Raw genomic sequence first — 27,222 nt, 5'->3', positions numbered from 1 at the left:
GCACACAAAAATTCTTCCATTTGTTTGCATAAATTGGTCAAAGTACTGGCAAACAATAACAAAATAAACACTCATTAACCTCATAAACGCTTTAAAACTTTCCGCATCAATGTAAAAAAAAATCAAAAGCCCACATTGCTTGCTCAGTACAAATGAGTGCTAATAAAATGGAAAAGGAAGCTAACAGCAGTTTCGTTGCACTTGGTTGCATGGCTATAATATCTTTTACATAACACATATGCTACTAGCACACTGCAGATTTTGAATTATTCAGAGATGATGCAACACCAAACAGCCGCCGGCTTCTAACAGTGTTTACAGTGCTGATTATAAGCCATGAATGATGCCAACAAACAACACTTTTAGACTCACACATGGGTCGGAATAGAGCTGGCTAGTATTTGGCTGTATACCAAAAGCAGTTCTTGGAAGCTTTCAAATTGAAATAATATTTTCATTTAAAATTCACATTTGAGACACATGTTTCAAGCGGTCTGGCTGCATTTCCTTTGGGCTCTTAGCACTATCATTGACTCCCGGGTCTTGCTTTGACTTGAGGAATTTATGCCTCATTTCAATCTTACCTGGGGTTCTATTTTCGTTTTTTTTATAAAGGCAAGTAAACTTTTACTCTTTGAATTTTCATCAATATTAAGATTTGAATTACATGTCAATTTAAAGTATAATAATACAATAAATTTCATTTCTTTGCAATTGTGTCTGCTTTTCTTCCTCATATGCTGGTGCTGGAAAACCGAAGGAATATGCTATGTAAATATTTTTCGCCAGCAATAAAATATGAAAAGGCCTCGGAAGCAATGTAATTGCTGAAATATTAAATGAGCCGAATCTAAGTTAAAAATCTTCATTCAAGATACCATAATGAACTTACTCATCCCCACAGGAACACAACTCATATATTTACTCGCCTCAACCTTTCAGTAGCCAGATGACTTAACCCAAATTACGGCCGATGCTATTTCGTTCGAAGATCTCAACCAACTTGCTGTCATAACAGCAATGCTGCCTTCTTTATCAAGTGACACGTGAGCATTTTAGTTTGAGGTTTTGAGGTCTCATGGCTTTCTTCAAGAAGTGATGAAGGCGCATTGCTAAATTAAAGAGAGCTGGTGTCCAAGCGAACAGCTTGTTCGTCTGCCTGCAGAGTGATAAGAAGTTAAGTGATTTTAAAAGTTTTGGAATCACAAGTATTTATCTAGTTGTCTATTAAAAATAGTACAGATTAAATTTAAAGAGTATATTTTAGGCAACCATATTAGTTCTAACTTAAAATTTTTGTATTTATTTTATTTTGTTATTGTTTTTAGAATTTATTTTCGCTGTGTTGGTCGGTGGTGGGCATGAGCGTATGAGCTACATTTGCGTACAGCCACAGGACTGTGTGTGTCTGTTGGTGTGCTGGCTAACGTTGCTCAAACCCTTGCTAGGTTCACTATTTAAATATTTTAGTTTCAAATATTTACATCTGTGTCTGTGTGAGTTTTTTGTTATTCTGATTTGCTGCTTTTAGTTGGAGACATTGTGTTTTGTTTACTTTCCGAAAAAAAGTAATAAAGAATGTATTTGTTGTTTTTTTTCACCAGATATATAAATATTTTCGCAAACTAGCGTGTTGCATAAATTCTGCAAATTACTAAATGTTCATGAAATAACGAGATGGGTTGAGACGGAACAATATCATCTAAAATAGAAACAATGTCTCTGAGTACATATGTGTGAGAATGTGTAATTGAGCGTTAACGTGTGGGCGACATTCTGACTGTTAGCACAATTTCTAGGGATGTCGATTTGTATCTGATTTTAGCATATAAATATTTAAATGTTATTTGAGTCCTAGAAAAATATAAATCATAAATTGTGGCATTTTTGGGATCTTCAAAATTATCTTCACTTTCGAGTTGTGGAAATTCCCCCCGCTACGGGAAAATCGCTGGAAGCTTGCATGCATTAGAAGCGGGACTAGTGCAAGATCAGTTGGTTAAGTTTGGTTGAAATAATCTTAGTTATTGGCAAATCATATTATGCCGGGCTCTTGTGTATAATCTCTCTGCAATTTGCATAAATTCGGTTCATTCATATGTTGTATTTTGAAGTAGAAAAGGGAGAAAAATTAAGATTTATAAAAATTTTATTTTATTTTCAGCTCCTGTATTCACTCAGTAATTCTATTTCCAATATACTAAACTATACATTCATAGAAGTTTTACTACGTTGCTCTATGTACTTGCCTCTCTATTTGTTGCTTTTGCTTTTCTTTGGGTCAAGGTTACTGCGTCCACGCAGTGCAAATGTGAGAATTTGTGTGGAATATTATTGGGGTTATGCTGCTGAGTTATTTCAAAGATTGTCTATTGCCACCTAAATTTCGAAACATTTTGCCATTTTACCACTTGGCCATACCACCAGCGTTTGTTATGCTCTAGACGTTTTATTGCTGTAAGCGCTGTACCGTTGACATTGATCAGAAGTAATGGAATTTTATGGCGTTCTCATTTTATGGTTTCGACGTCTCTGCTTTTCAAAGCGTTCTTCCTCTTTCAGCACTATTCTCTTTGCTCTTATTTTGGATTTAATGTTACATATATCATAATTTAGTGACAACCATCCTTATCGTCTCTTCATATTTCGATGCTCCACTATTTCGTGGAATTTTCACGTCACGTAAAGTGCAACAGCATAGCTGCAAATTATTTTCAAATAAATTATATTTTTCTTCAAAATTAATACCTATCCAGCTGCAATGGCTGTGACCTGTTTAGTAATATTCGTGCTGCCTTTGAGCAAAAGAGAAATTTATAAGTGACACTTTTAATTTGAAAACACATGTTTGCAGCGTTTGTGAAATACACGCCGAATCGCGGAGTTCACATCTCTAAATTTTGTTTTCTTTGCATGAACCGCTTATGGTCGCTGTGAACTTCCTCATTTGCAATGTAATTCTTCATTTGATTCTTTCTGAGGCAAAATAAAATTGGCTTCGATTGCAACAACTTCAGCTTTACGCAATTACTTCTGTGTGCTTAAAAGCTTCTAAGGCAGTTTGCTTTGTAAAGTAAATGTTTCTCGCTGAATTGATAACCCCTGATTGTATCTTGAAATTTCCAATAAATCGCACGAAAAGGTGCATTGCTGCCGTCCGAACAAGCCGCGATGAACTGTGTTGCCATTGAGAGGAAAAGCTGTAAATGTTCTGAAAGTTTTTGGCCTTTATTTCAATTTGTTTTGTTAACTGCTTAACTGTTTGACTTGAATTTTCGATGAGACAGGGACAGGACAGTTAAAGTAACTCCCTCGCAATAGCTACATACTATATGTCTTCAATTAAAACAATAATTTGCAAAGGCATCCAGCATTAAAGCGAAAAATTAATGCAGCGCTTCGAATGCAAAAAGTTTAACCTAACCATTGGCAGTTAAATACATTGTATATATTTATTATTTCATAGTTACTATATAGGTATACGGTTTTCGCTGCCCAAGATATTGTAAAATAATTTAAATGAGATTTTGTTTAGAAGTTTGTTCTTTGAATGCGTGAGAGCATAGTTCGTACAGAAAATTTCGACACTTTGACAGCTGCGCCGTTCCAGGTGATGTTTATTCAGGTAATTCGCTCACAACGTACCGTCAAGAATGTCCGTTTATTAGAAATTATTACTAAATATTTACAAAGATGTTTTATTTTACGATGTTAACAAACGAATACAGATTAATTTTCAAATTATTTTCCGACCGAAACATAAAATATTCAAAAGACAATTAATTTATTTCTCAGCGCCTGCTAGCACTACTCCATTTGCTTGCTTGTTAACGAATGCCTTTCACTTGTTAAAACTGTCTGTGACAGTACCTTCAATCATTGATTTCAGTCCGCCGCGGTTTCTGCTTTCCTGCTGGACGGGGCTGCCCGTGGCTGAAATAAAATATTCAACGCATTCATAGTTATGTGGTGAGAAAAATACCTTATGAATTATAACGGACTACTTGGTTCCTTAAGCGTTATTTCGCTGTGTCTCCCGTTGATCGAGAACAAAATCTTCTCAACAGAGCTTCTAATTAATTTCTTAATTGATTTTATGCACTAGACTTTTTCAAAAAATTTTGAACGAAATTACTAGTGTAATGAGTTACTCAGTGTGTGAAATTTTGTTGTTTCTTAAATCCAAAAAATGGGAATATAGTAATTCTCAACGTACATGCTACATTCAACGCCAAACCTACATAAATATTGAGATTTCGTGCTTTGTAGTACATATAAACTGGTAGTACTGAGACTGGACCGCCCATAGTTTCATTTTCTACCACAAAAAGTTTTCACGTGAAATATAACATTGAAATCATTTGCGCTGGAAAGAATACTAATGCCAAAATAAAAATTAACAAATGTGGCATGAAGCCGCGCAAGAGGCAACCGCAACATATCGAAATTTCAACTTGAGCAACTTTGACTAACCACCCATTTGCAGCCAATAGCAAAATCAAATATTTATGCCAAGTTTACGCACTCCGGTATTGGAGGCTTCGCGTGTTGCATCATCACGAAGCGGCGCCAAGGCGTCTATCCAACCAAAGGAGAGCTTACTAAAGTTGCATTCACGAATTAATAAACTTCCAGCCAATACTTGCAACTACGAACAATTTTTTTTAGCGTGTGAACTGAAGTGTCAGCAAGTATACTGTAGCCGAAGTGCATAAATAAATGCCCGTATGACTCTTTGTAAGTAAGCATCATCACTTACTTAAAACAACTCTTAGCAGTCGCAAAACAACCAAATGTTAGCTTACATTGAAATTGGGGTGTACTTGAAATGCGGGGTGATCTTCGAAAGCACTTCATTCCGTTATTTTTGTTAAGGAATGTCAAATAGTTCAGCCATTGCTTTCGTTTGCGCTTAAAAACTTTTAAGCGAGTTACTGTAGTCAAAAACTTATTTGCGCTGTTTCACACTCTCAAATAAGGAAAAATAGGCGAAGGCGGCGGTTTGTACGTTTGTCTTTTCTAAACGCCAAAGACTTATTTTAAAGAAACAATATTTACTTATTATTGTTGGTAATCAGGACATTAGACGGACATTGAGAAGATAAACTTATCGCAATTTGTTGAAACTGACTTTTAGGGTAAATTGCGGTACGTTGCAAGGAAGGTATGTTACTTGTTCAATAACATACAAATAAAGCTGATATAGATAAGCTAACTCAATAGTAAATATTGTATAATTACGATTAAATCTCTCGTTTTCACTTTGTACTTTCTCCTTCAAATAGACATGAAACCAGAAAATCAAATCATATGCCATCTGTTCACGACACAATTATAACGGCGATTGCAATAGCAACCATTGTTACTGGAAAAAGAGCGGAAACAACTTTAATTACAACAAGAATTTTAGCTTTTCTGAGTAAATTGACGACTGCCAAGATCAAATTAAAAAGCCGTTAAATTAATTCCACCAAATTGCATAGCTGAAATTATTCGCGATGAGTAAAACCCGCTGGTGAATAAATTTTTGGATATTGATAGTGCTTTGTTTTCTTTTGTCAAACTCACTACTGGAACTCTGTCGAAAACCTTCCACTTGAAGTTTAATTGTTTTACTCTCCTTAAATACAGAAGATCAAACTAATTTGGTGGTAATTAAAAAAATTAGTTACTGTTACAACATATTCTTCTAAATTGAGCTGAAATGAACTTTCCACCACTCATTTTCGACTGAGAACGACGTGATGTCAGCCCATTGAATATAACCTAAACAATAACGTGGAATTAATCCAGAGGAAGATATGAGGACCTCCAGAAAAAGCACGAATATCAATATTTTAAAACAATTATAGATCTTACACTAAATATTCTCGAAAAATCAAAGTAAGAGGATTAATATTTGTCCTTAAGACAATCAGAGATTGGAAAAGCGAGCCATGAGCATGAAATTATTCAAGTTTTCTCGTCTCGGGTTGTGAGTAATAGTGAAAGGGAACCAATATGGAATGAAATAAATAAAAACATAACGCATAAAAACAGCAATGTAAAAAGTCGATAAAAGAAACCATCGAGACATACAACAGTCATAAGAAAGCCGAAAATAGTTTCCTAAATTCAAAACTCTCTGTAGTTAGAATTATGGAATAAGAATATACAAGTGCGCAGATAAAAATGGCCAGAAACTATCACAAATGAACATTCTGACGACACATTTTTCACTCGCCTTAATCCAGAGAAATTTATGATTTCTGCGCACTGTTTTGAGCTCATTTATTTAACCTTTCAGCAAAGTGTTTTGATGGCCAAAAGCAAAGAAATAAGTTGAGCACACAAAATAATTCATATTGTAGAGCTAGCAGCATAAGAAAGCAGTAAACAGAAAGCGAAAAATCGATTTTTTATATTCTTTATTGTTTCTCTTAAATAATTATTGAAAGATATGATATTTATTACTCTTCTTATTTCATTCACCGTTCATGTTCAATTTGTGTTTACGGATATTTGCTGTCTGTTCGCATGTTTTCCCACAATAGCTTTGACATTATTCACTGGGCAGACGATTTCTTCTTCTCGTTCTGCAAAAAAAAGAGCAGGAATAAAATATCGGTTAGTTGTGAAGAAGTAAGGGGAATTTTCTGAATGCACTTAATATTTCTTATGTAGATAGCAGACAGATGATTATCTACTATCTATAACTGCAGGGGGAGAACCGTTTTCATAATACAATAATTTCCTTTAGGATTTCTGTGACTTTATTTCAAACTATTTTCTATCCCGCTAGTAAGCACGTAAAACAAATGAAGTTGGCTTATAAGTACGAGCATATACAAGTTTTTTTGAAATAATTAAGAAGGTGTTTTATGCGTAATTAAATTTTTTCAGGCAGAAATCCATTTTGATAATGTCTACTAAATATTTGATATTATTAATTTTTTTTCAATATTTTTGGTTTATTATTTAATTACAAAATGATATCTTTGATATTTATTTTGTTTGAAATAGTGGGGAAGCGTCTTCCAGTTGTTGTGTGATCCGAAAGGTTACAAAAACATAGACGGCCTATGTGAATGTGATTAAGAAGGAAATTAGGAAGCCTACCTATTACATGTATCCATAAACGAGATGAACACTATCATAGCCAAGTATATGCAAAGCATTAGGAAAATATCCCAAATGAAAAAGAGCGCAGGTCTCAAGAAAACGAAGAGTTCGAGAAATATTTCATCCGGGTATGGCTACTTAATTGTGGGCAAAAGTTTAAATCTCCAAACCCCAACTCGAGCTGTCTTGAAGTACTGACGAATTCTTATTTAAAGTTCAATTTGGCGAAAAATTCTTACCCAAAAAGGTAACAGAAATATTGAGTCCATCTCTGGATATTAAGAATAACTTGAAGTTATGCGACAATGTGTTTTTTTGTTGTTTTTTTTTTTCTTTTGATTTTGACACCTCGAGTTTCTTTTGTATCGCATTTCAACACAGTTGTTTTTTTAATTTAAAAGAATTAGTTGTGGCATACAACATTAATTTCCTAAGCTGGTGAGTGTACCCTTCCATCCCTTGAGCTTCTTTGTTATTTTTGTAGTTGTAAAATGAATGAATGACACGTTTTACAACACTTTTTTATTTGTGCTTCACCGTCGACTTGCTCATTACTTTTGCCATACAACTCGGCTCATTAGGGACGTTCCGCTCTATATATCAAGCCGAGAAATGCTAACAAAACAATGAGCAGAAAGACTACCAAAAGAAAGAGGTATGAAAATTTTAATTTATTTTCAGCGTCAGCCACCGCAATTCAAATGAGATTTTTATTTAGCACTGAAATAACTGCTGGCAAAACTCCATGCTTGAAATACAAAGCACAAAAGCTCCGCGCCAACTTTCAAGCAACTTATTAGCGAAAGGGGAGAAAATTTCAAAAAAAACAACAAAAAAGCATCCCTTTTAAATACTTTTCTTATGAGCGGTTCCACGGTAATTCCGGGATTCCCTGGTAATGCTGCTTAATTTTTGTTTTTTTGGTTAGTTGACATGCTTATTTTCGGCCATGCTCCTTAGTTGACCTTTTGACTCAACTTGCATGACTTGCAACATCAGCATCAACAACAATAACACATATGGTGACTCTGATAGTGGCTTTAGACGGAGCACCAGGCCGTTTTTTATGCTTTCAGAAGCAGATTATTTTGTTATTTTTTATCAGCTAAACATTCAAGGGTGAATAAGTCAGTGTACTCTCATTATTGAAAAATTGGACGTATTTAAATACATATTGGTTGGAAAATGCAGAGTGTGACTTTGGCTTAGGCATTATTTGCACTAAAGCCCTTGAAGCGCAAACATATAAAACTATGCTAAACGAAAACCCTTTTGTGCAGTCATTTAGCATCAATTCCCACTTTTCTGGTCAGTTGCTCTCATGTGTTTTTTTTGCCGCTAAGCTAACGAATCAGGATAATATGGTATAAGGCACAGTTGAATACTGAATCCAATAAACTCTTATTTTAATAAAATATGTCTGAGTTTGACACAAAAACCGAAACCGCTAATGTTGTTGTATTGTAAGTCTCTCTGAGTGATTCGGTTAGCTACGTTAAGAACGTAAAATGTCATTATTACTATCGATCGTCATCAGAAAACACAGGCTCATTTTTCACACTCTCCTTTGCTTCTACCATTTCTAAGCACCAAGAAGCTCATATGACCTTTGTTGGAGAAATCCACGTCGTTGCCGAAACATTCCTTAACAATTTGTCTTCACAGAGTCAACAGTCTTCGCTTTATCACATTTTGTTCCACACAAATTACTATAATACACTTCTTTGTATTTCAATTAGTAAATAAACAAAAAAAAAGTGAACTTGTCACGTTTTTCAAAGATTCAGAAGTCTTTCTTATGCGATGTAACAAATGTGAGCTGAAGCGGGTTCTGAAAAGGACACAAAATACTAAATACACCAAGACTTAGTCAGTGCTGAGCTCTTTGGTTTATTTAAATCTTGGCCATTGCTAATGTGCTTAATATGTTTGTACAATAAAACACATGATAATTAAATTCGCATTATAAGGCTTTTACATAACACGAAAGCATGATTATATGTTCGGATGATGCCTACAGGAAACAACTGTATATATTTTTAGACTAATTGAGGGCTAAATAATTCCTTTTTTGCGCTATACCCGCGAGATTGCCTTTGTTTGTTCGTGTACTGATTTTAGTACAGCATACCTCAGGGCGTATTAAAATGTAATTTGACATTAGACTCTCATTAATAAATGGGGGCGTGTGATATGGGTAACACCTATTTACTTCCAAAAAAGAAGAATGAAAGACAAACAGAACTCACCACATCGATGATTTTCATTAGCGCCAGCCCAAAGTTCATCTGCAGTGGATCGGATTCTCTTACGACGGGTCGTTCCAGACTATTGTAGTTGTCTAGCAGGGTATGACGTAGGTGTTTTTCATTCGGGCCAGCTGTGCAAACTGCAAATAGTGGAAGAAAAATAGAATGAAAATCAAATTAAATGTTAGAAATATGTACTAAAAAAGGTAAAATAAAATCAGTTCCATGTATTTGGAATGGAAAAAGGTTGAAACCAGCAAAAACACAAAATAACTTCAATGTAAAAATGTAAAAAGTTGTACTCCGTTTTACGGAAGTGATTGTTTGGTTTTGGTTTTGTTAAGTGTCTGATTTGAGTGCCACCCGCATTTATCCTTTGTGGTGCGTCATACTGAGGGGGAGAAGTTAAGCGCGTGCGGTTCCCTTCCACAACAGAGTAAAATAAATCGGAAGCGCCACTTTAACCTCTCGGTCGCCAAAATGGCGTATACGTCATTTAGGTAATTTAAAACGGGAAACCATCAGAAGAAGTGGTTGAGACAAATGGCAGGCTGAGAAGGAAAGGGAAAAATTACGGCAAAACGAAAGGTGGAATCATCAAATGTGATGAGCTATTCGCAGTGCGATGGGCGACCTCTCGATTATTCCTGAGGGCGTTACACTGAGCCAAGAAGCAGTGTGAATGTGGAGAGATTAGGGGCTGTGTTGACATAACGCACATTTCTTGTGATTTAACTTTCGTTATTGAGGTGTCTTATTTGTTTCAGTCGGTGTTTTCGCGGCGGCATTCTTCTGTCAGCAATTTTTTGCAATCTTACCGTCGACCTGTCGAATTATGTGGGCGAAGTCGGAAAGGAAAGTGTTACAATACTCTTTTAGCAAAAGAGTTTAGGTATCTAAAATGATGATGTAATGTAAATTTATCAGAAACAAGTGGCATCATTTATTACACTGTTAGACCCACATATCACCTGTTGCGAAATATCTCAGTCCAAGATATTAGGGTATATATCTATGAAAATTCATACTAGAACCTATTTCTTCCATTAACCATTTAAGCTAAGCAGCCATTTGGTGATCTGGACATTGCTTTGCATTAAACTGCTGCCCTTTGGTTTTAAGACCAAACCAAACTAATTCTAAGCTGAACATAAGTTGCAGCAATACACATACATTCATGAATGCCTTGCAGACACAGGAGATATAATAGAGGCGGCAATTTAAAAAAGAAAGCAAAAAAACTGGAGCGAAGAGTTTCAAAAATAAGACTGGAGCGAATGCACCACATCCTGTGTGGTCGTATGTCTTTTCGAAAAATTTGCAACACACAGCTAATTTGATCAGAGATGCGTTTACTTTAGTGGCAATAAATGCATGACAAATAAATTTGCCTTCCACACAACCACCCACTTAAATAACTACTATAAATACTCTCTCAACTTTAGTCTGTGGCACTTTTTATACTCTCGCAACAATGTTGCTAACGAGAGTATTATAGTTTTGTTCACATAACGGTTGTTTGTAAGTCCTAAAACTAAAAGAGTCAGATATAGGGTTATATATACCAAAGTGATCAGGGCGACGAGTAGAGTCGAAATCCGGATGTCTGTCCGTCCGTCCGTCCGTCTGTCCGTCCGTCCGTGCAAGCTGTAACTTGAGTAAAAATTGAGATATCATGATGAAACTTGGTACACGTATTCCTTGGCTCCATAAGAAGATTAAGTTCGAAGATGGGCAAAATCGGCCCACTGCCACGCCCACAAAATGGCGGAAACCGAAAACCTATAAAGTGTCATAACTAAGCCATAAATAAAGATATTAAAGTGAAATTTGGCACAAAGGATCGCATTAGGGAGGGGCATATTTGGACCCAATTGTTTTGGAAAAGTGGGCATGGCCCCGCCCCCTACTAAGTTTTTTGTACATATCTCAGAAACTACTATAGCTATGTCAACCAAACTCCATAGAGTCGTTTCCTTCAGGCATTTCCATGTACAGTTCAAAAATGAAAGAAATCGGATAATAACCACGCCCACCTCCCATACAAAGGTTATGTTCAAAATCACTAAAAGTGCGATAACCGACTAACAAAAAACGTCAGAAACACTAAATTTTACGGAAGAAGTGGCAGAAGGAAGCTGCACCCAGGCTTTTTTTAAAAATTGAAAATGGGCGTGGCGCCTCCCACTTATGGACCAAGAACCATATCTCAGGAGCTACTAGACCGATTTCAATGAAATTCGGTATATAATATTTTCTTAACACCCTGATGACATGTACGAAATATGGGTGAAATCGGTTCGCAACCACGCCCTCTTCCAATATAAAGCTATTTTGAATTCCATCTGATGCCTTCTCTGTATAATACGAGTATAAACATTAGGAACCAATGATGATAGCGGAATAAAACTTTACAAAAATACGGTATTTGAAAAATATGTAAATGACGTATTATGAAATCTCGATTATCACCTTACCATGCGAGAGTATAAAATGTTCGGTGACACCCGAACTTAGCCCTTCCTTACTTGTTTGATTTTTCTGTTCTGGGCGGACCTCAGTGACTGTCATTAGTCTCTGAAGCTTTGCTCGTAGTTACTTTAATTTTAGATATCTATCTTAATTGCTTGGCGTTTCGGATGAGAATTGTGGCGAAATACAACCACGAAAGACCAAGAGGCGAGGTATATCGTACAAATATCAGAACCGTGTACAAAGGGGCCAACATAGACGAGCATTTGTGATTCTCGCGATTTCTGATGCAATACTTTTTAATGTTTTTAATGAATACAAATCGAAAAATTAGATGCCACGGTGCTGTTTGCTTCCGCAGTTTTTTCAGGTAATTTGTTTCGCCGTTTTTCTAAGCGCGGAGTTAGTTGAGATGCACAGATGGATTGAGAATGTTCTTTTGGTAAACGATGTGATTAATAGCCAGTGTGAAGCCGGTGAGCGTGAATGTTAATAGCTGTAGTAATGTTAATAAATACAAAAAAAATTGTGCTTTCGTCCTTGTATAATGGTCACGGGACATTTTTCTGGGTTATCAAAGAAGAAAGGGAAAGGTGTAAGTTCTGATAAGGACAGTATAAACTTGACGAAAAAGAATGCAATGTACTGATGGAAAGTTAAGTCTAGCATGCAGAGTGGATACATCGGCTGGCCAACAAAGCTAATTTGAATTACTCAACACCTTGGCAGTTACAGGCATCTCTGCCATGTCGGCATTTGAAGTCTCAAGTAATTTAATTTATTCAAAACTTGTGCAAAACCAGTGAAAAGTTCAACATTGCTAAATGACTCAAGGCTGGGTATAATAAGGCGTTGGCATCAAAGAAGCTGAAAATTGCAGTAACGAAACTACGCATCTCTGGCACTTATTCTTAAGTAAGAAATAAAAAGTTGAGAATAATTGCAAATTGTATAAAAAACCTTTGTGGTAAGTAAAATATAGATTCATTGGCTACACTTTACCAGTTGTTAACCACTCTACTCTGATATATTGTGTATTTTTGTAACAGTGCAACACATTTAGCTTTTTTTTCCTAATAGAGACTACACAGAACTTTTACATTTTCAAATGCGATTGCCACAAGATTTACATTTAAAGCGCACTGAAAGCTTTAAAGAGAAAAAAATAGTAGACACGTTTCCTGCCATGAGGCATCTTCATTGTTTAACAACTTCAGTAAACAACTTCCCACGCCTCTGTGGGAGCAAGAGAAGTGCTCTTTAAAATTAAGAAATTCCCGCTTTGCACTTTCAAAAAGAATTATTTGCCTTACAATTTCATTGCTCAAGAAATGAATTGAGTCTGTGCCCTGACGAGGAAAGTGCGTTAAAATAATAAACGAATTAAGAGATTAACAAAGCTTTGCAGATCTACGCTCTAATGAAAAATTCCAAATATTAAATGAAGACATTCGGGCAAAGGGAAATAATTAAAAAGTCACATAAAAATAGCTGCGAGCAATTATAAAATGAGCTGTATTTATTGTTTTTGTATCTAAGGATAAAGCGTAGGAAAGGAAGTTTGAAAGTTTTAAAATGAAATTAGCATAAAACTGAGTTTGCCTTGAGGCAAAAGCTAGTACAACAGCCTTGTAAGTTTTGCTTTGCAACTTACTTTGAAATCGGGCTTTCACAAAATAATTTAAATTGTAAATTAAGAAGACTTTACTTTAAAGCTAATTTACATTAGATTATTACTGCCAGTAAAAGAATACTTTGAAACCGGTTTCACCGATCAGTACCAACTTATGCTGAGAAACCCGCATTCTAAAACGGTCTAAGTGCTAGGCCATGTTCCTCTTGTATTGGCCATGTCTTTGTCCTTATTGTACTTCTTAACGACAAGTAGTCTTCCTTCATATCTTCAGGCACACATCTGCCCATTCCTCATGTATTACATACACTAACAGGCATGTACTTGTCAGCATAAATGTATATGTCCTCACTCCCAAATATACGATATATTTCGTTGACCTAAATCTCCTCGGCCGACTTGTCGCCAGGCGTCATCAGCTTGGGTAATTCATGCCTTCTGCGAAGCTTAAGTGGGTTTGCTTGTTGTTCGGGAAGATACAAAGGATGTACCTTCGTTCTGTGATATCTTCCTTGCCAACTAACAGAAAAGGATAAAATGCTTTATTCGTGTCAGTTGGTGCAATTTGTTTTTTTTGTCATTCATATTATTTGTGCACGTTTGGTTTGTACAATCCTTCCAGGCGGTCTGCGCCTCTTCATATTGGTGTCTGCTTTCAGTTTCGGCATTACGTTTAGTTTCAAGAGAAAGGAGCTGAATTGGCTTTGTTGTCGTGTTGTACCTGCTTATTGTTATTGCTGTTGTGTCTTTTGTATTTTACTTTTATTGCTATACTCCGCATTTGTTCTTGCCACGAATTCATTTAGTTTTAGGTCATTTGTGATATTTTTCTTTTTACATAATATTATTATGTACAATTTTGTATTTAGCTCGGTTTCTGTTTTAAATTTTTTTATTCTTTTTGTGACATTGGGCTTTTGAGGTTATTCGATTCGCTTCGAAATACATTCCGCAGCTCGACTCCTTTTTTCTACTTACTACCTTCCAATGTTAAATCTCTACCTGAAGTCCTCCTAGATATACATACATACATATATCGATAATTATGAAAAATATAAATGCAGAAATACCAAAAATTTTTGTAACAACGCTATGTAGGCGTTCTGATGTTCAGTTGTATTTACATTTTATGATATATGTAATATTATGTATTATATTTGTATTTACCTACGAGCCATTTGTCACAGCTTTCTTCTATAACAAATTGTGTATCATTTATTTAGATTTCTTTTTTAAGTGGTGCTAAAAATTTAGAAACTGTAGGGGTGGCATATGAGGAACATAAGTACAAATAACCGTCTGTGAAAATGAAATTTCTTGCTATTACAATACAGTTGACAATTACTCTAACACACTTTCAAAGGCTCTTCGGTAAAAATAAATCTGAGAGAGGTGTGGTACTTTACTCTAAAACGAGCAAGATCACAGTTTTAACGCTATTTATCACTTTGATATGGCCTCCTTAATCACATCAACGCCACATACCTTTTATAATTTTTCAAGTTTATCTCTTCCACCATACACCTGTGCCCATCGCAGTTTCTTGCAAATACTTAACAATTACAATTAGTTTTCTCATTTTTCTGGCGGTTTTTATTCCCCACCATTTCATCGGTGCTGTAACTGCAGCACCATCAATCTGCAGTTTTCCATTGACCCTATAATTGACAGCCATTGGAGCAAATCTAACAATCACTGTGGAAAAGACGGCTATAAAAGTTATTACAAAATAGAATGAATTAAAATTTTCAACAAATGCCCAACGTAACTGCAGACATGGCAATTCCGGGAAAATACCTTGAAAGTGAACCAAGCAGTTAAATTTACCGTTTTTGGAAAAAGCGTATCATACTAATGAAACTCCAAGTCAAAATGATGGTCGACTGACATAAACAGCTTCTGCATACACACTGGTTGGCAGACCGCGCTAAGTTTTGGCATCATAATTAAGGACAGTTGTACCAACTAGCAAAAAAATTTACCTGTCTTCCACATAAGCGGGATTTTTAAATGAAGAACTCCCGATACTTTCTTGACAGGGTGACTATACATAATGGAGCTGCAATGTTATTCAATAGTAAATTTTCGTATGGAGACTGACCAGCGTTTGTTGAACTTCAAAAGTGCTGAGTTCCGGAAGTGGCGTGAGTCAATTAATTTTGTACACAAAAGAAAATAGATGTAGAAAATGTTTATAGATTCCCATCAACTATTGTAATCAATAAGGATATCAGCAAGATCTTTATCTTAATATCTATTCATACAATCCAAAAGCTAACATTCCCTTTAATAATTATTTTTAATTCGTATGTAAACAGAACTTTCATATTTATACTTATATATGTGTGTATTTCATTCAACTATCTCAAAACTATCAAAGGAGGACGTTATTACCTAAACCGCAAAAACGCAGAATAAAGAGCTTTAGGTTGAGACTAACACCATAAGAAATGGGATACCGCTTAGCTTGTAACCGAAATTGTAGACAACCGCAAAGTTAATTTAGCAGAGGTTTCTTCATGTTATCCATTGTTCTTACATAGGGACAAAACTGTTCTTGTCTACTAGCGATTCCAACAGAGCAAGGCATTGCTTACTGTGGCTGTTCATGCTTGTTTTTGGTATGCGGTGTGTAATTACGGTTATTGTTGTTCCTACTTAGCTTGCTATTCAGCCCAACCGGTGTCTTTGTGCCGGCACATTTAAGCAATAGAAGTTTGTGAAACGGCGGTATTGAAGATGGCTTTTGAAGACGTAGTAGAGAAGCCTCTCGGCTGCACCGACTTACCGAGAAAACCAACCTAAATTAAGGTAAGTTAAACTCATTCCTGCACCAAAATTAGCTTATATCAATGAGAACGTGTTATATTAAGAGATTATAGCCTGCCCCTAAATGTATACTATACAAGCAAAAAATAAGTATTCTTAGGTTGAGTGTAGTGTAATGAACCATTATTTTGTATTTTTATAATATGGAGGAGTTAAGCTTTTGGAACATGGGTAAATTTCGCTTGCACAAATACTGTATAAATTCATATTGAAAGTCGCAGTTTCGTTATTAAACCTATTATAAATAATGACTTTAAGTTTTTAATATGACTTAGGAAGATTAATTATGTTGGCAAAAAATATAACTAAGGGATAGGATAAGGAAAGGATTAGTAAAAATGTAGAGAAGAAATTTTAACGAAAATTTAACTTCTATATCAAAGAAAAGTTGTAATAACTTAAGAGTTCCAAATTGGCTAAAAATTTCTTTAAAAAGTGTTTTTAGGAGGAAACGAAATGTGCGAGAGGAAACTCGATCTCGTGTATCGTAAAAAGTAGTATAGCTTAAATTATGATTGCTGTTTTAAAGGCCATACAGATGAGTAATAGAACAAATTTACAAATAATTTGAAGTGTTTAAAGCAACTTCTTTGTAGTAATAATAACCGCAGTGGCCATTTATAAGCCACCGCATAACTTTCCGCCTTTGCAACTAAAAATTTCGCCATTCACCACACCACCTCACTGCCTTACTCACGCATTGCCATCAGCGTGCTAAATTTCAAAAGTTACTGCTTCTTCAGCCTTTTACTGCTTATTCAAACTAACGAAGAAGGCCTATATATCCATTTCCATGTGACTCGACTTACACGTGCCACCTTTTTACATATCCCTATCAGTTCACCGCTCTAAAATAAATCACCCGATTCAAATAGACAGCAATTGCGTTTGCGATTGTGCAGGAACCATTAATACGCTTGGGAAATATGTTGTGGGTAAGTACAGTTGTGTACTTTTGATGTACCTGTATTCATACGTATTAAGTGAACGCACCTGCAACTATCAAGGCTCAAGTGACGATGGCGTATTTGTGCCTGAGGGAATTGTATATGTAGAATGTAATTCTCAAATGTACAATGATTAGGATTTTTGATTATTGAATGCATTCGAGGAGCAAATAATAGAGATAAGTAGTGAATACTTGTATTTAAATAAAATATACTTTGTCTGAAGAAACCGCTTACAACCACGCTATATACGACCACTACACTCAGAATTTCACAACATAAGATAGCGCCACACACAATGATAGCTCACTTCATCAAATTTTGAAAAAATATTATGCAATCGCTTTCACACCTACAAGTATATCGATATTTACAACAGCGATCTTACGCGCTATACTTTCTATTTGAGAAAATTTCCTGTTCCTGATTTCACTCGACACGGCTAAGAATATGTAAATTCTGAATTTTTCTTGTGAAAAACTGTACAAATTACGAAAACAAACTAAAATTTACCAACATATAATGACGCATTTTAATTTTAAACTCTCGTGCAATTAATTTGGATAATTTGGATTGGTATTCAAAGATTTAAACTTTTCTTTTAGCTTTATCATTCACTAAATTTTAACAAATCATTATCGTTTTATAAGATACTTTGAAGAAATAAAAGGAATTAGACTTTGATTGATGTCTTAAAGTCCTTAGATATACAAAAACAAAGTTATATACATATACTATTAAGGACAGCATATGCTCTGAAAGTGTCAGCTGTGTCAGTGTGCGAAATTGTTGTCACTCGCTCGAATGTTTAAGTGACAAAATTGCCAATTAGTCGATTGTCAGGGGTGGTGTCAGATTTTAGTTATCACTAAATAAAGTTATTAGCAACACCAACAACATTAAAAAAGTGTAACTTCCGGAAACACTAAAAACTATGAAAACCACGACAAACGAAAACAGTGCCAATCCAAAAAATTCAATAAGAGCTGTCTTTACATTTCTTTAAGAAGGCGAAGCATTAACGCAAGCAACAATGAAGTGTGGCATTAGTGCCAAACATCTACAAGCATCGGCGACAGCTGGCAGGCAAAAAGGTTGACTAGGCAAGATGCGCTCACTGCGATGTTTTTGGCTATAAGGGGGAATGAAAAACATATTCAAGAAATGCAGACCGAATGCTTGAGGCAACGTGCTACAAATGAACAGACTAAAAGACAGAGTTAGTTTGCTGGTGGTGGTACGGATTTCAATTCATTCTTATATATTTTACTTTATTATATTTTAAGTGGAAATTCTATTTAATTTTCTAAAGTATTCACTCTGTCATTTGAAGCCCCTTCAAAAGTTGCATGTATAGTTTGCTTCAGTGCAAATATAGTTTTTCACCAGTTTTATTTGAAGTACTGCTTTCAATATTATCTTAATCAAAGTCTTGCGTGCTGGTGAAACTATGTTACTCATACGCCGTGGGTTACACAATATGTACACCTACATACATATATGCCTAACAAGTGTGAACAAACGCTTGCGGTGTTGACTTTTGGTTGAACTTACTTCTCTGTAAGATTTGAAAATGACAATGCAAGTTGTGTAGCCTTTTGGGGAGAGGGCAATGCAACTGAATATATTTTTTTAGGAAACACAAATAGAAATGTTTGTTTCACAAAATATACAGACGTGTTTTCTATAAAATTTTATTTAAACTTTTATTTCGTATACAGAAAGCTTGAAGTAAATATTATAACGAAATTTAGAGTAAGTAAGCTTAGAAAGGGAAGCAATTATAATAAGATTTAAAATCACATTAAAGGCAAAGCGAAATTTCAGCAAAATGGTTGACTATCCAAATAAACCGATTATGAGGATCAAAGAGTGATTTTAAAGCTGAAAATTGATACATGGACTTTTACTAATACACATATAATTCTTTGCAAGTAGCGATAAAGCTGATACAAACAAACCACAACAAAGCCACAAAGATTTTCTAAAGAAAACAACTCAAAAGAAAGACGACAAGCGCTGAATGAGGCAAGACAAGAGGCAACTCTTAAAATCACAAGTGGTTAAGTGGCCTAAGAGGTTCACTTCCCCTAGACAATGGGGATATATGTACTTGAATATGTGTGTGTGTGAAGGAGGAAGTTGCGAATGGAAATTGTTTGTGGTAGCGGCATAGTTGGTTACCCAAGCGGAATAATAACAACTCTCATACAGAGAAGTGTAGTTAACTCATGTTGCTGTGTTCGTTGTGTTGTTGTCGTCGCGTTAACAAATGCGGAAGTGCAGTACCGCATGTAATCATGACTTCTACAACCAAAACACGCACTTGAAACAGGTTAGAAATTAACAAAACATATAGATGTATTTGAAGCGATTTTTTAATACTAAGATTATCCTAAAAATATAACCGCTTTAGTGTCGTAGAAACTTTTTAGAAAAAAATATAGTAAAAATATCTAAGGTTGTTTTTTATCAATTACCAAAAGACGTTCGAAAATGGGGTTCTTGACTATAATACTCCCTTAAGTTTACGAATGAGAACTTCTGGTTTTCTAGCATAATTATAAAACACGAAATTGAGTAGAACTTAGCTGCACTTTTATGTTGGTGTAATATTTTTATTTCTTAATAAAATTTCATTATACCCGATATACCCGCTTATAGCTGACACTTAGACAAATGAACATCTTTAAGTATGTGTTCTCTTTGTATTTTTTGGGCACACAGACTATATCATTACTTTTTGACACGAAACTGCGTCAGATCACCTTTCCCTCGTGGCAATCAGCGTTGCCACAGTTTAACTTAATTGTCTGTCTGCTTCACCACATAAGTGTTCGTGTTCTGGGAAAAGAAAGCTGCAAACTTATTATAGAGTAAACTGTTGTTTGATACCAACATATATAAATTTGTTTGAAGAAAGGTCAAAGTTTGGTACTGATTGGTGAGCTTTCAATAATACAAATACGAATACCATCTAACAACTATGATTTGTCATGTGTGTATGGATGTTATAGAAAAGACAAATAATAGATTCAAATAGTCACTCGACCCTGCCCTTGCTTTTTGAGCTGCTGATGCAGAAACACTTTCTACACATTTTTGGTTGGCGTCTATAAGCGTTTGTAAGTGTAAAGGTAGAAATTTCTATGTTTAATTACTGTTTTTGTTGATTGTATTATTGATGATTCGGTCTGTTTTTATTCAATTGTGTAAGGTTCTTTACATTCTGCTTCCATATTTTTCTTGCCTTGTTCCATAATTTGACTGTTTACCACTTCGGTTTTGCACTTTCAAACTCTCTTTTGCTTGGAATTTAACACTCGCATAACGGTGTTTGTGGTTTTTCCGCCGTTTTGATTTTTTGTGTCAATAAACTTTGTAGTATTGCTGGCTTTTAAGCGCCTTGTGGTTTAGCTGTTACTTCGTCTGTTAGCAGCTCTCACTTCCCCAATGGCTTTTCAACGCAGACAACTCACTTACTTCCGGAGAATAAAAAACACGTATTTGGTTTGTGTAAGTGCGAAAGTGTCCGTGTATAGCTAAATGTAGGCGAAGGCAGCTGCGCAATCAGCAGCAACAGTCTTTACTTAGCATAGATGGCCGCTCGACAGTTTCTGCTGAACTCGTGTTGGATCACTGTGGCTCATCTCGTCCAGCGGTAAAAAAAATTTTTAACTTTAATATTATTAGGTTAAATACCTTATCAATTTCGTTGTTCAACTTGCCAACTAAATAGAGTACGTCATCAGTATATGACATAGAAATAAAGGCGCTTTGGGAGAAATATTTTAAACACCGAAACCGAACAGCTTTAAAAATCAAAACCCTTATAAAAAAATTCAAACTACTGAATAAAATTTTAATTAACGTCATGACATGTTAACGCCAAACACATGTAAAAACGTTTGCATGTGTTCTGGCCTTCTCTCTCTCCAATTTATATTCACATTTTCTGTTTATATGAAACCATATTATGAGATTTTCCTACATACTTGGACTACCTTCAGCACATACACATGCGCATTTGTGTAAGCTTTTGTTGAGATGAGCTTTTGCTAATGAAGTGAATAAAATTATTACTGTTGTCTTCAAAGATCCTCTTTTCTGTGGTGAAATCAAGTAGCAACTTTCGAACTTTTTAGCAAGTACAACTAGTCAAGACTGCCATTTTCTGGGTATTGAACGACAGATAAACAATTTAGTTGCTTCATAAGTTTATTTTGTCATCGAGGAAGGCGGCAACTCAGAAAAAGTAAAAAAAAAAGAAATTAAAATCGTGTTTAGGAATTTTTTTAAAGAATATATGAAATTAGGTATTTATATCGCTGCGAACGAAGAGCACTAAGTTCTGCTATTTATCGATTGAATATGCGGGTTAGTATGGGAATAATAAAGTTAATATTTATAAATAAAAACTGACATACAAACTATAAATGCTTGGCCTTTTATAACCCTGCTGATTCGTCGTCGACCTCTTTTAATTTTTATTTGTATGTATTGACTAATAAAATCAGTTGAAATGATGCATGGTCATTCTAATGTGTCAAAAAAAAAAAAATGGTGGGGGTAAGTATAGTAAGTCCTTTCCTATGTGTAAAAGTTTGAAAAAAAGTAGAGCGGACTAAACATTAGACACATAAAAACTTTTTTCTTTATAAATCGGATTATGTGCTGATATATTTTCTTAATTTTCCATTACATTTGACTTAACTCTTAAAATGATTTAAACACGTCGAGAAGGTTAATGCTTTTTTGCTTGGAGTAAGCTCAACTTAATTGATGAATCAGTTTAAGGACTAACAAAGGCTTAAATATCAAAATCATTTATCAAAATCATTTTCAAAGGAAACAGAAAAAAAGGACTCTAACACGCTTTAACTTTTCACAGCAAACTAATGTCTTGCCTATAGTAAAACAAGCGATTTCTTTCCATCGGAAACAATTTATCGTCTTTGGCGTGGCACTTGAGTAAAAGGATGAAAACATTATTCTGTATATATGTATATTATAATGCGGGAGTAGGCGAAAAGAAGGCAAATATTTTTTTTATTCCAGGTTCAAAGTTTCGTTAGTTTTTGCCAGAACTAAATACTAAACAAAGCGGAAGTGCTTGACAAGGAAATGAGCAGACAGCTTCGTGGAATAAATGGGCCTTCTGTTAAAAGCAAAATAAGAAATTATGAATATTTACCATTAGTCTAAAAAATGTTGAACAACAACATAAATGGTGATGATGTGTAATTTTCATTTTGCTCACATCAAGCAAAGAGGCGAAGTTGTTAGTCAAAGCCTTACCAAAATATACAAAGATATATATATATGGTATAAGTTAAAACCAATTGTTTCGATGAGGTCACGAATGAGTTCATATACCATTCATTTAGTGCAATATTTTGGTGGCTATAAAAGTGAGCACTTCTACATACGCATATGATAATAAGTACTAAAATGAGAGCGGAGAAATGGTAAGCAGCAAAGACTGTCGAAAACCTGCAACACTCTTGTAAGCGAGCGAAATTTATTCAAACTGCAATTTGCGATGATTTATGGTCGCCTTAAGTTGCAACATGAATCTGCTTAACTGCAGAAAGACGAGCCTTCTCGCTCAAGTGCAACTATTACTCTTACTCTGCGGGAGCTTGTTACATTGCAACGCATTTAAGTAGTCAAGTTGTCTAAGAACAAAAAGTCAACTACAGAGTAGAAATGACTAAAGATAGAAACAGTGCTATGTTGAGTTGCAGCAAAGATGAAATTTGTGATGTAAAACCAGAATTCATGTGATTTGTTGTTTATTGTTGATTGGGATAATATTTGTCTGCACAAGTAGCTACTGAGTAATAATAAAATAATACCAAAACCAAATTCCACGGCTGTATATTACGAGAGAGAATATTCTTCTCTGCGACATATTCGCGATTGCTAATGCTATTGTGGCTCCATTTGCCAGTTATGCCCTCGTTGCTGCTATGACACCAATGCCACTTCAGTGTAACGGTAAAGATAAAAGTAAACAATTTACCAAAATTGCAGAATTATTTCAAAATGCAACACAAATAACCACGAAGTGCTCTAATTGTTGCAACAGAGACAACGCGAATTGTGGCACTCAAATAGTACGTGCGACAATAACCAGCATCAATAATAACAAAAGCTTCGGGAAAGGTGTGAAGAATAAAACGAACAATGCAGATGCCACACAAGCCAGCCCATGCTACAAAAGGTGGTAAGTTGTGAGCTGTCAACAGTTACGCGTGCCACAAAAGCATTAGCATGGAAATGCGAAAATACGAACAACACAATAACAGCATTGTCAAGGGTTGCAACAATCACCCATTAGCAACGCAAAGTTCGCCGCGATTGAATGCCTACTTCTCTGCTCCCAATTTCCTTATTTCCTCTTTGCTACAATTGTCTTGTTGCACCTCGTTGCTGGATTATTTGAGGAAATTGAACATTTGTTTGTCACAGTTTTCGCTTTTCGGAAGCATTTAGCCTTTATATTTTAAGAATAGCAACATGTAGCTGAGTATGTGTGTATGTTCGTTGGATTTGCTTATGTTTTAGGGTTCATTAGGGCTCATTTGACTTTTTGCTTTCAGTGGCCAAAGAAAGTTTTGTTATTGCCCTTTTAAATGCTTTTCTGCAATTTTGTGGAAATTTGGAAAAAGGTCATCCAATTGAGCGCGTATAGCAAACAAATACACCAAGTTGAATGCCTAACCCTATGACTGACAGCTTCGACTGATTCTAATAAGCTTGTGGCTGTCGCCTTTTGATGAATTTACAGTAAGAGCAGACATTGTACAGATTGTTGTTGACACATGAGCCTCGAAAACTTGATTTGAAAAAACAGCTCATAACAACAACGACAACATTGTGCCCATGTGTGTCGATTAATATCAAATCGAATTTGGAGAGTATTTAAAGTGATTGCAATTTTGTAGCAAATTGATAGAAAAAAAGCGTTTCATAATTAATGTTTTATTAATAGGATTTAAATTTGATATAAAACGCTGAGTTTAAGACTCATACTTTAGACTTTTTAACTTTTGAAAAAATTTACAGTTTTGTTCAACGAATACTCAATCTGAATAGAAACATTGTGCTTGTGCCATCAGGGCAACTGTGCCCAACCTACTATTATGTAGACGTGTCACTTTTAAAAAATTTCAATATACGAAGTATACGTTTCGGTCTAATAAAGCGTGTTTGCCTATTAACTAAATTGCCCAAATCATCTGTGGCTACTTTGTTGTTTGTTCACTTTAACCGGACCAAGTCATTGTGCTACTTTAGCAGGGTTCTACAAATCTATTCCTCAGTCAGCAATTATAGATACGGAAAACCATACGAGTATTGATTGCGTGTGGGCACTAAATCTCCATCCACAAAAATATTTAATGCTCATGTTCATGAACTGTAAAATTCTGACAGCGTATCTAGGAAGAGAAGCCAGCAGAACTCTTCTGCGCTACATTGAGTTCATTGAAACTCAATCATGTTTCTCAATCACACACAAAGTTACCATTCAAGAAGAACAAAAACACACACAAACATGAAACCACAAATGCGACACGTCCCTCAAATGTATTGGAAAATGTCAAGGACGAAAGCAAGAATTTGTTGTAGGCAATTATATCTGAACATCTACTAAGCGGAGAGGGTTTCTAAAGAGCCGACACAATGCAGTTATAAGTCTTCCCACTAATGAAGGATTGTGGAGGGGCGCAACGCAGCAGGAGCTACTTACTGACTTAGATTTTGTGATTGAATTTCAGATGGTGTCACTGGGGCTCTGTGTCTTTGGGGATTTTGTGCGCTCACTTGGAGCAGAGTATCTGTACGTCTGTGTGCGTATCGATGAACTTGTCCTATAAATAAGTCTCATTCTTTGTTGTTACTTTTCTTTCGTTTTGGTTGCGGTTTTGCTCCTTCCCTGAAATAATCTTCTTTATCCGCTTGCTGCGGCCCTCATTTCTTTGACGCATATTGAAATCCCGCTCGACTTTAGAGCTAAATTCATTTTTGAAGGAAAATCGCATTTGCGTCAATATTGCAATTATTATTGTAAATTTTTAAATATGTTACGTTTACATCAATCGTCCTGACTTGAAATCGAAAATGAAATTTCTTCCGAAAACGAGTATAATATTTTTATTGAAAGCCGCATCGAAAATATTAGGAATGTTATATGTGAACCCCAACGTGGCGTATGAGCAACTTCTTTGGATAGAGCAAGTCTTTTACAGAACAACGAATACAGGCAAATTACCATTTACAAATTCAAACGCCCTTTAAAATGTGTTTTGAATAATAATACTGACACAATAGAGACACGTCTATCGAAAGCGGGGAGATGAAAACATTTCGTCAGATTGCGTCCGAGCCACAGGCGAAAGAATGAACAGAAAAGATTTGCGCTCGCACGTGCCGAAGAAAGGCACACAAAATAAGCGAGAACTTATTTTTAGTAAGAAAAATGTAACGGTAACGCCCAAAATGCAATCGCAGCCAAAGTAAATATTAAAAAGCAAAAACGCACAAATAAAAGCAAACACAAATCAGCAAATTACCAAAAATAATAATCAAAAAGTGTAATCACTAAAGTGCCTAACTTGCCACAAATTTGTTGCAGCGAGAAGAATAAAATCTAAGCACATTTAAATTTTTAATAAGGGCTAAATAATTTAGAACTAATGACTCTTGGTGCGTACATTTTAAAATTCATGATGACGCTGCTTTCGCTGTTCCACCAGAGGCACAATCCGCAGTTTCACAACGGATATTGCTGACGACGACGCAGTTTGGGTGACGAAAACCGTGAGCCCAGGCGCAAACGACTGTCAGGGGACGCATCTAGGCATTTAATTAAAATTTATGCTTCCCCGCGGTTTGAATTTCTGCTACGGTCTAATAACTTCGAACACTCAAGCACGTCGTACACATTGAACACAGATTGGTATGACAATTCTCACTCAGAGTTATACTGGCGCTATTTTTGCTCGATTTTTATCCTTAACCACTCTCCACCACTTTCGTTGCTTCACTTCTTTTTACCGCATTTCTGATGAGCGTCTGACATTTGTAGCCGTCGTCTATACGAGTATTTGCATACAAGCGGCCAACTCCCTGCTCCCAAGCGTTTATTATTCTGGTGAAGTGCATTTTACTTCAGTTTTTACTGTTTCACTACAAATTTATTTATTTGTTAATTCTTTTTTTAACTTTCAATTAAAGCTTGGCTTCTGCATCAGTTTTCTAACACATTATTCTCCATATTGCTCGTTGCTGCCGACAAGTAGTGAACCGTCTCGTTCAAACCCACGTTCTAAACTGAACTGAATATCCGCTGCGAGATAGAAAGCCAAGGGATAGCCGTGTAGCCGAGTGGTGAGCTGAGGCGAAAGGCACAAAAAATGCAAGCATTCCGGTGCAGAGACTGTGAATAAAGGCAGCGCTGCTGATACATCAGACTTGTGTTGGTGGTAGTACTGTGTTTGATGCATCCTTGAGTACACTATTGTTGTCCACGTGGTCTCTCTCGCTGACAGCAATGCTGCATTTGCCGGGACAGTTGGCTTAGTGTTTCTCTGTTTGCGTTTTACTATTGAAATCATAGCTGTTAAAGTTAACAGAGGTATTTGCAGGAATTATACTACATGTTACTTAGTCAGCGGACTCATAACATGCTTTTAAGCAGGCAAGGTTTTTTGAAGGAATACATTTTATTTTATAAAATAGGGTGGGATTGGTTATGAGAATATTAAAAACAAATAGCGAAGAGAGAAGCAAATGCAGTCGTATTATATTCTCTGTGGTAGCCGACGTGTACTAAAATTTTCCTTTATAGTCTCTCTTTTATCTCCTTTTCTCTTTTTAGTTATTTTTAGATCCAAAACACCGGTTATGGGTTTCTTCCTAAACTCGTCAACTATAAACAAACTAACAGAGAGCCAGTGCTCACGTGCTATTAGCCAGACAGAGA

The 27,222-nt window shown here is 35.6% G+C and overlaps 1 long non-coding RNA gene across 2 annotated transcripts; it reads right to left on the bottom strand.

The window, feature by feature from the left end:
* Positions 1-644: 644 nt before the first annotated feature.
* On the bottom strand, positions 645-26,556 carry LOC120775877. 2 transcript variants are annotated; one of them, XR_005705361.1, is made up of 5 exons: positions 25,952-26,556; positions 9,351-9,490; positions 6,472-6,575; positions 893-1,159; positions 645-827 (listed from the first exon to the last, which is right to left on the bottom strand). It is a non-coding gene; the product is annotated as an uncharacterized LOC120775877 (long non-coding RNA). The 2 variants fall into 2 exon arrangements; XR_005705362.1 differs by lacking the exons at positions 645-827; positions 893-1,159 and having other exon boundaries at positions 6,391-6,575.
* Between the last annotated feature and the right edge of the window lie 666 nt (positions 26,557-27,222).

Source organism: Bactrocera tryoni, chromosome 4 (genome assembly GCF_016617805.1).
Source record: "Bactrocera tryoni isolate S06 chromosome 4, CSIRO_BtryS06_freeze2, whole genome shotgun sequence".
Taxonomy (NCBI): Eukaryota; Metazoa; Arthropoda; class Insecta; order Diptera; family Tephritidae; genus Bactrocera; species Bactrocera tryoni.
The sequence above is the reverse complement of the archived record's forward strand: the minus strand, read 5'-3'. Positions and strand labels throughout refer to the sequence as shown.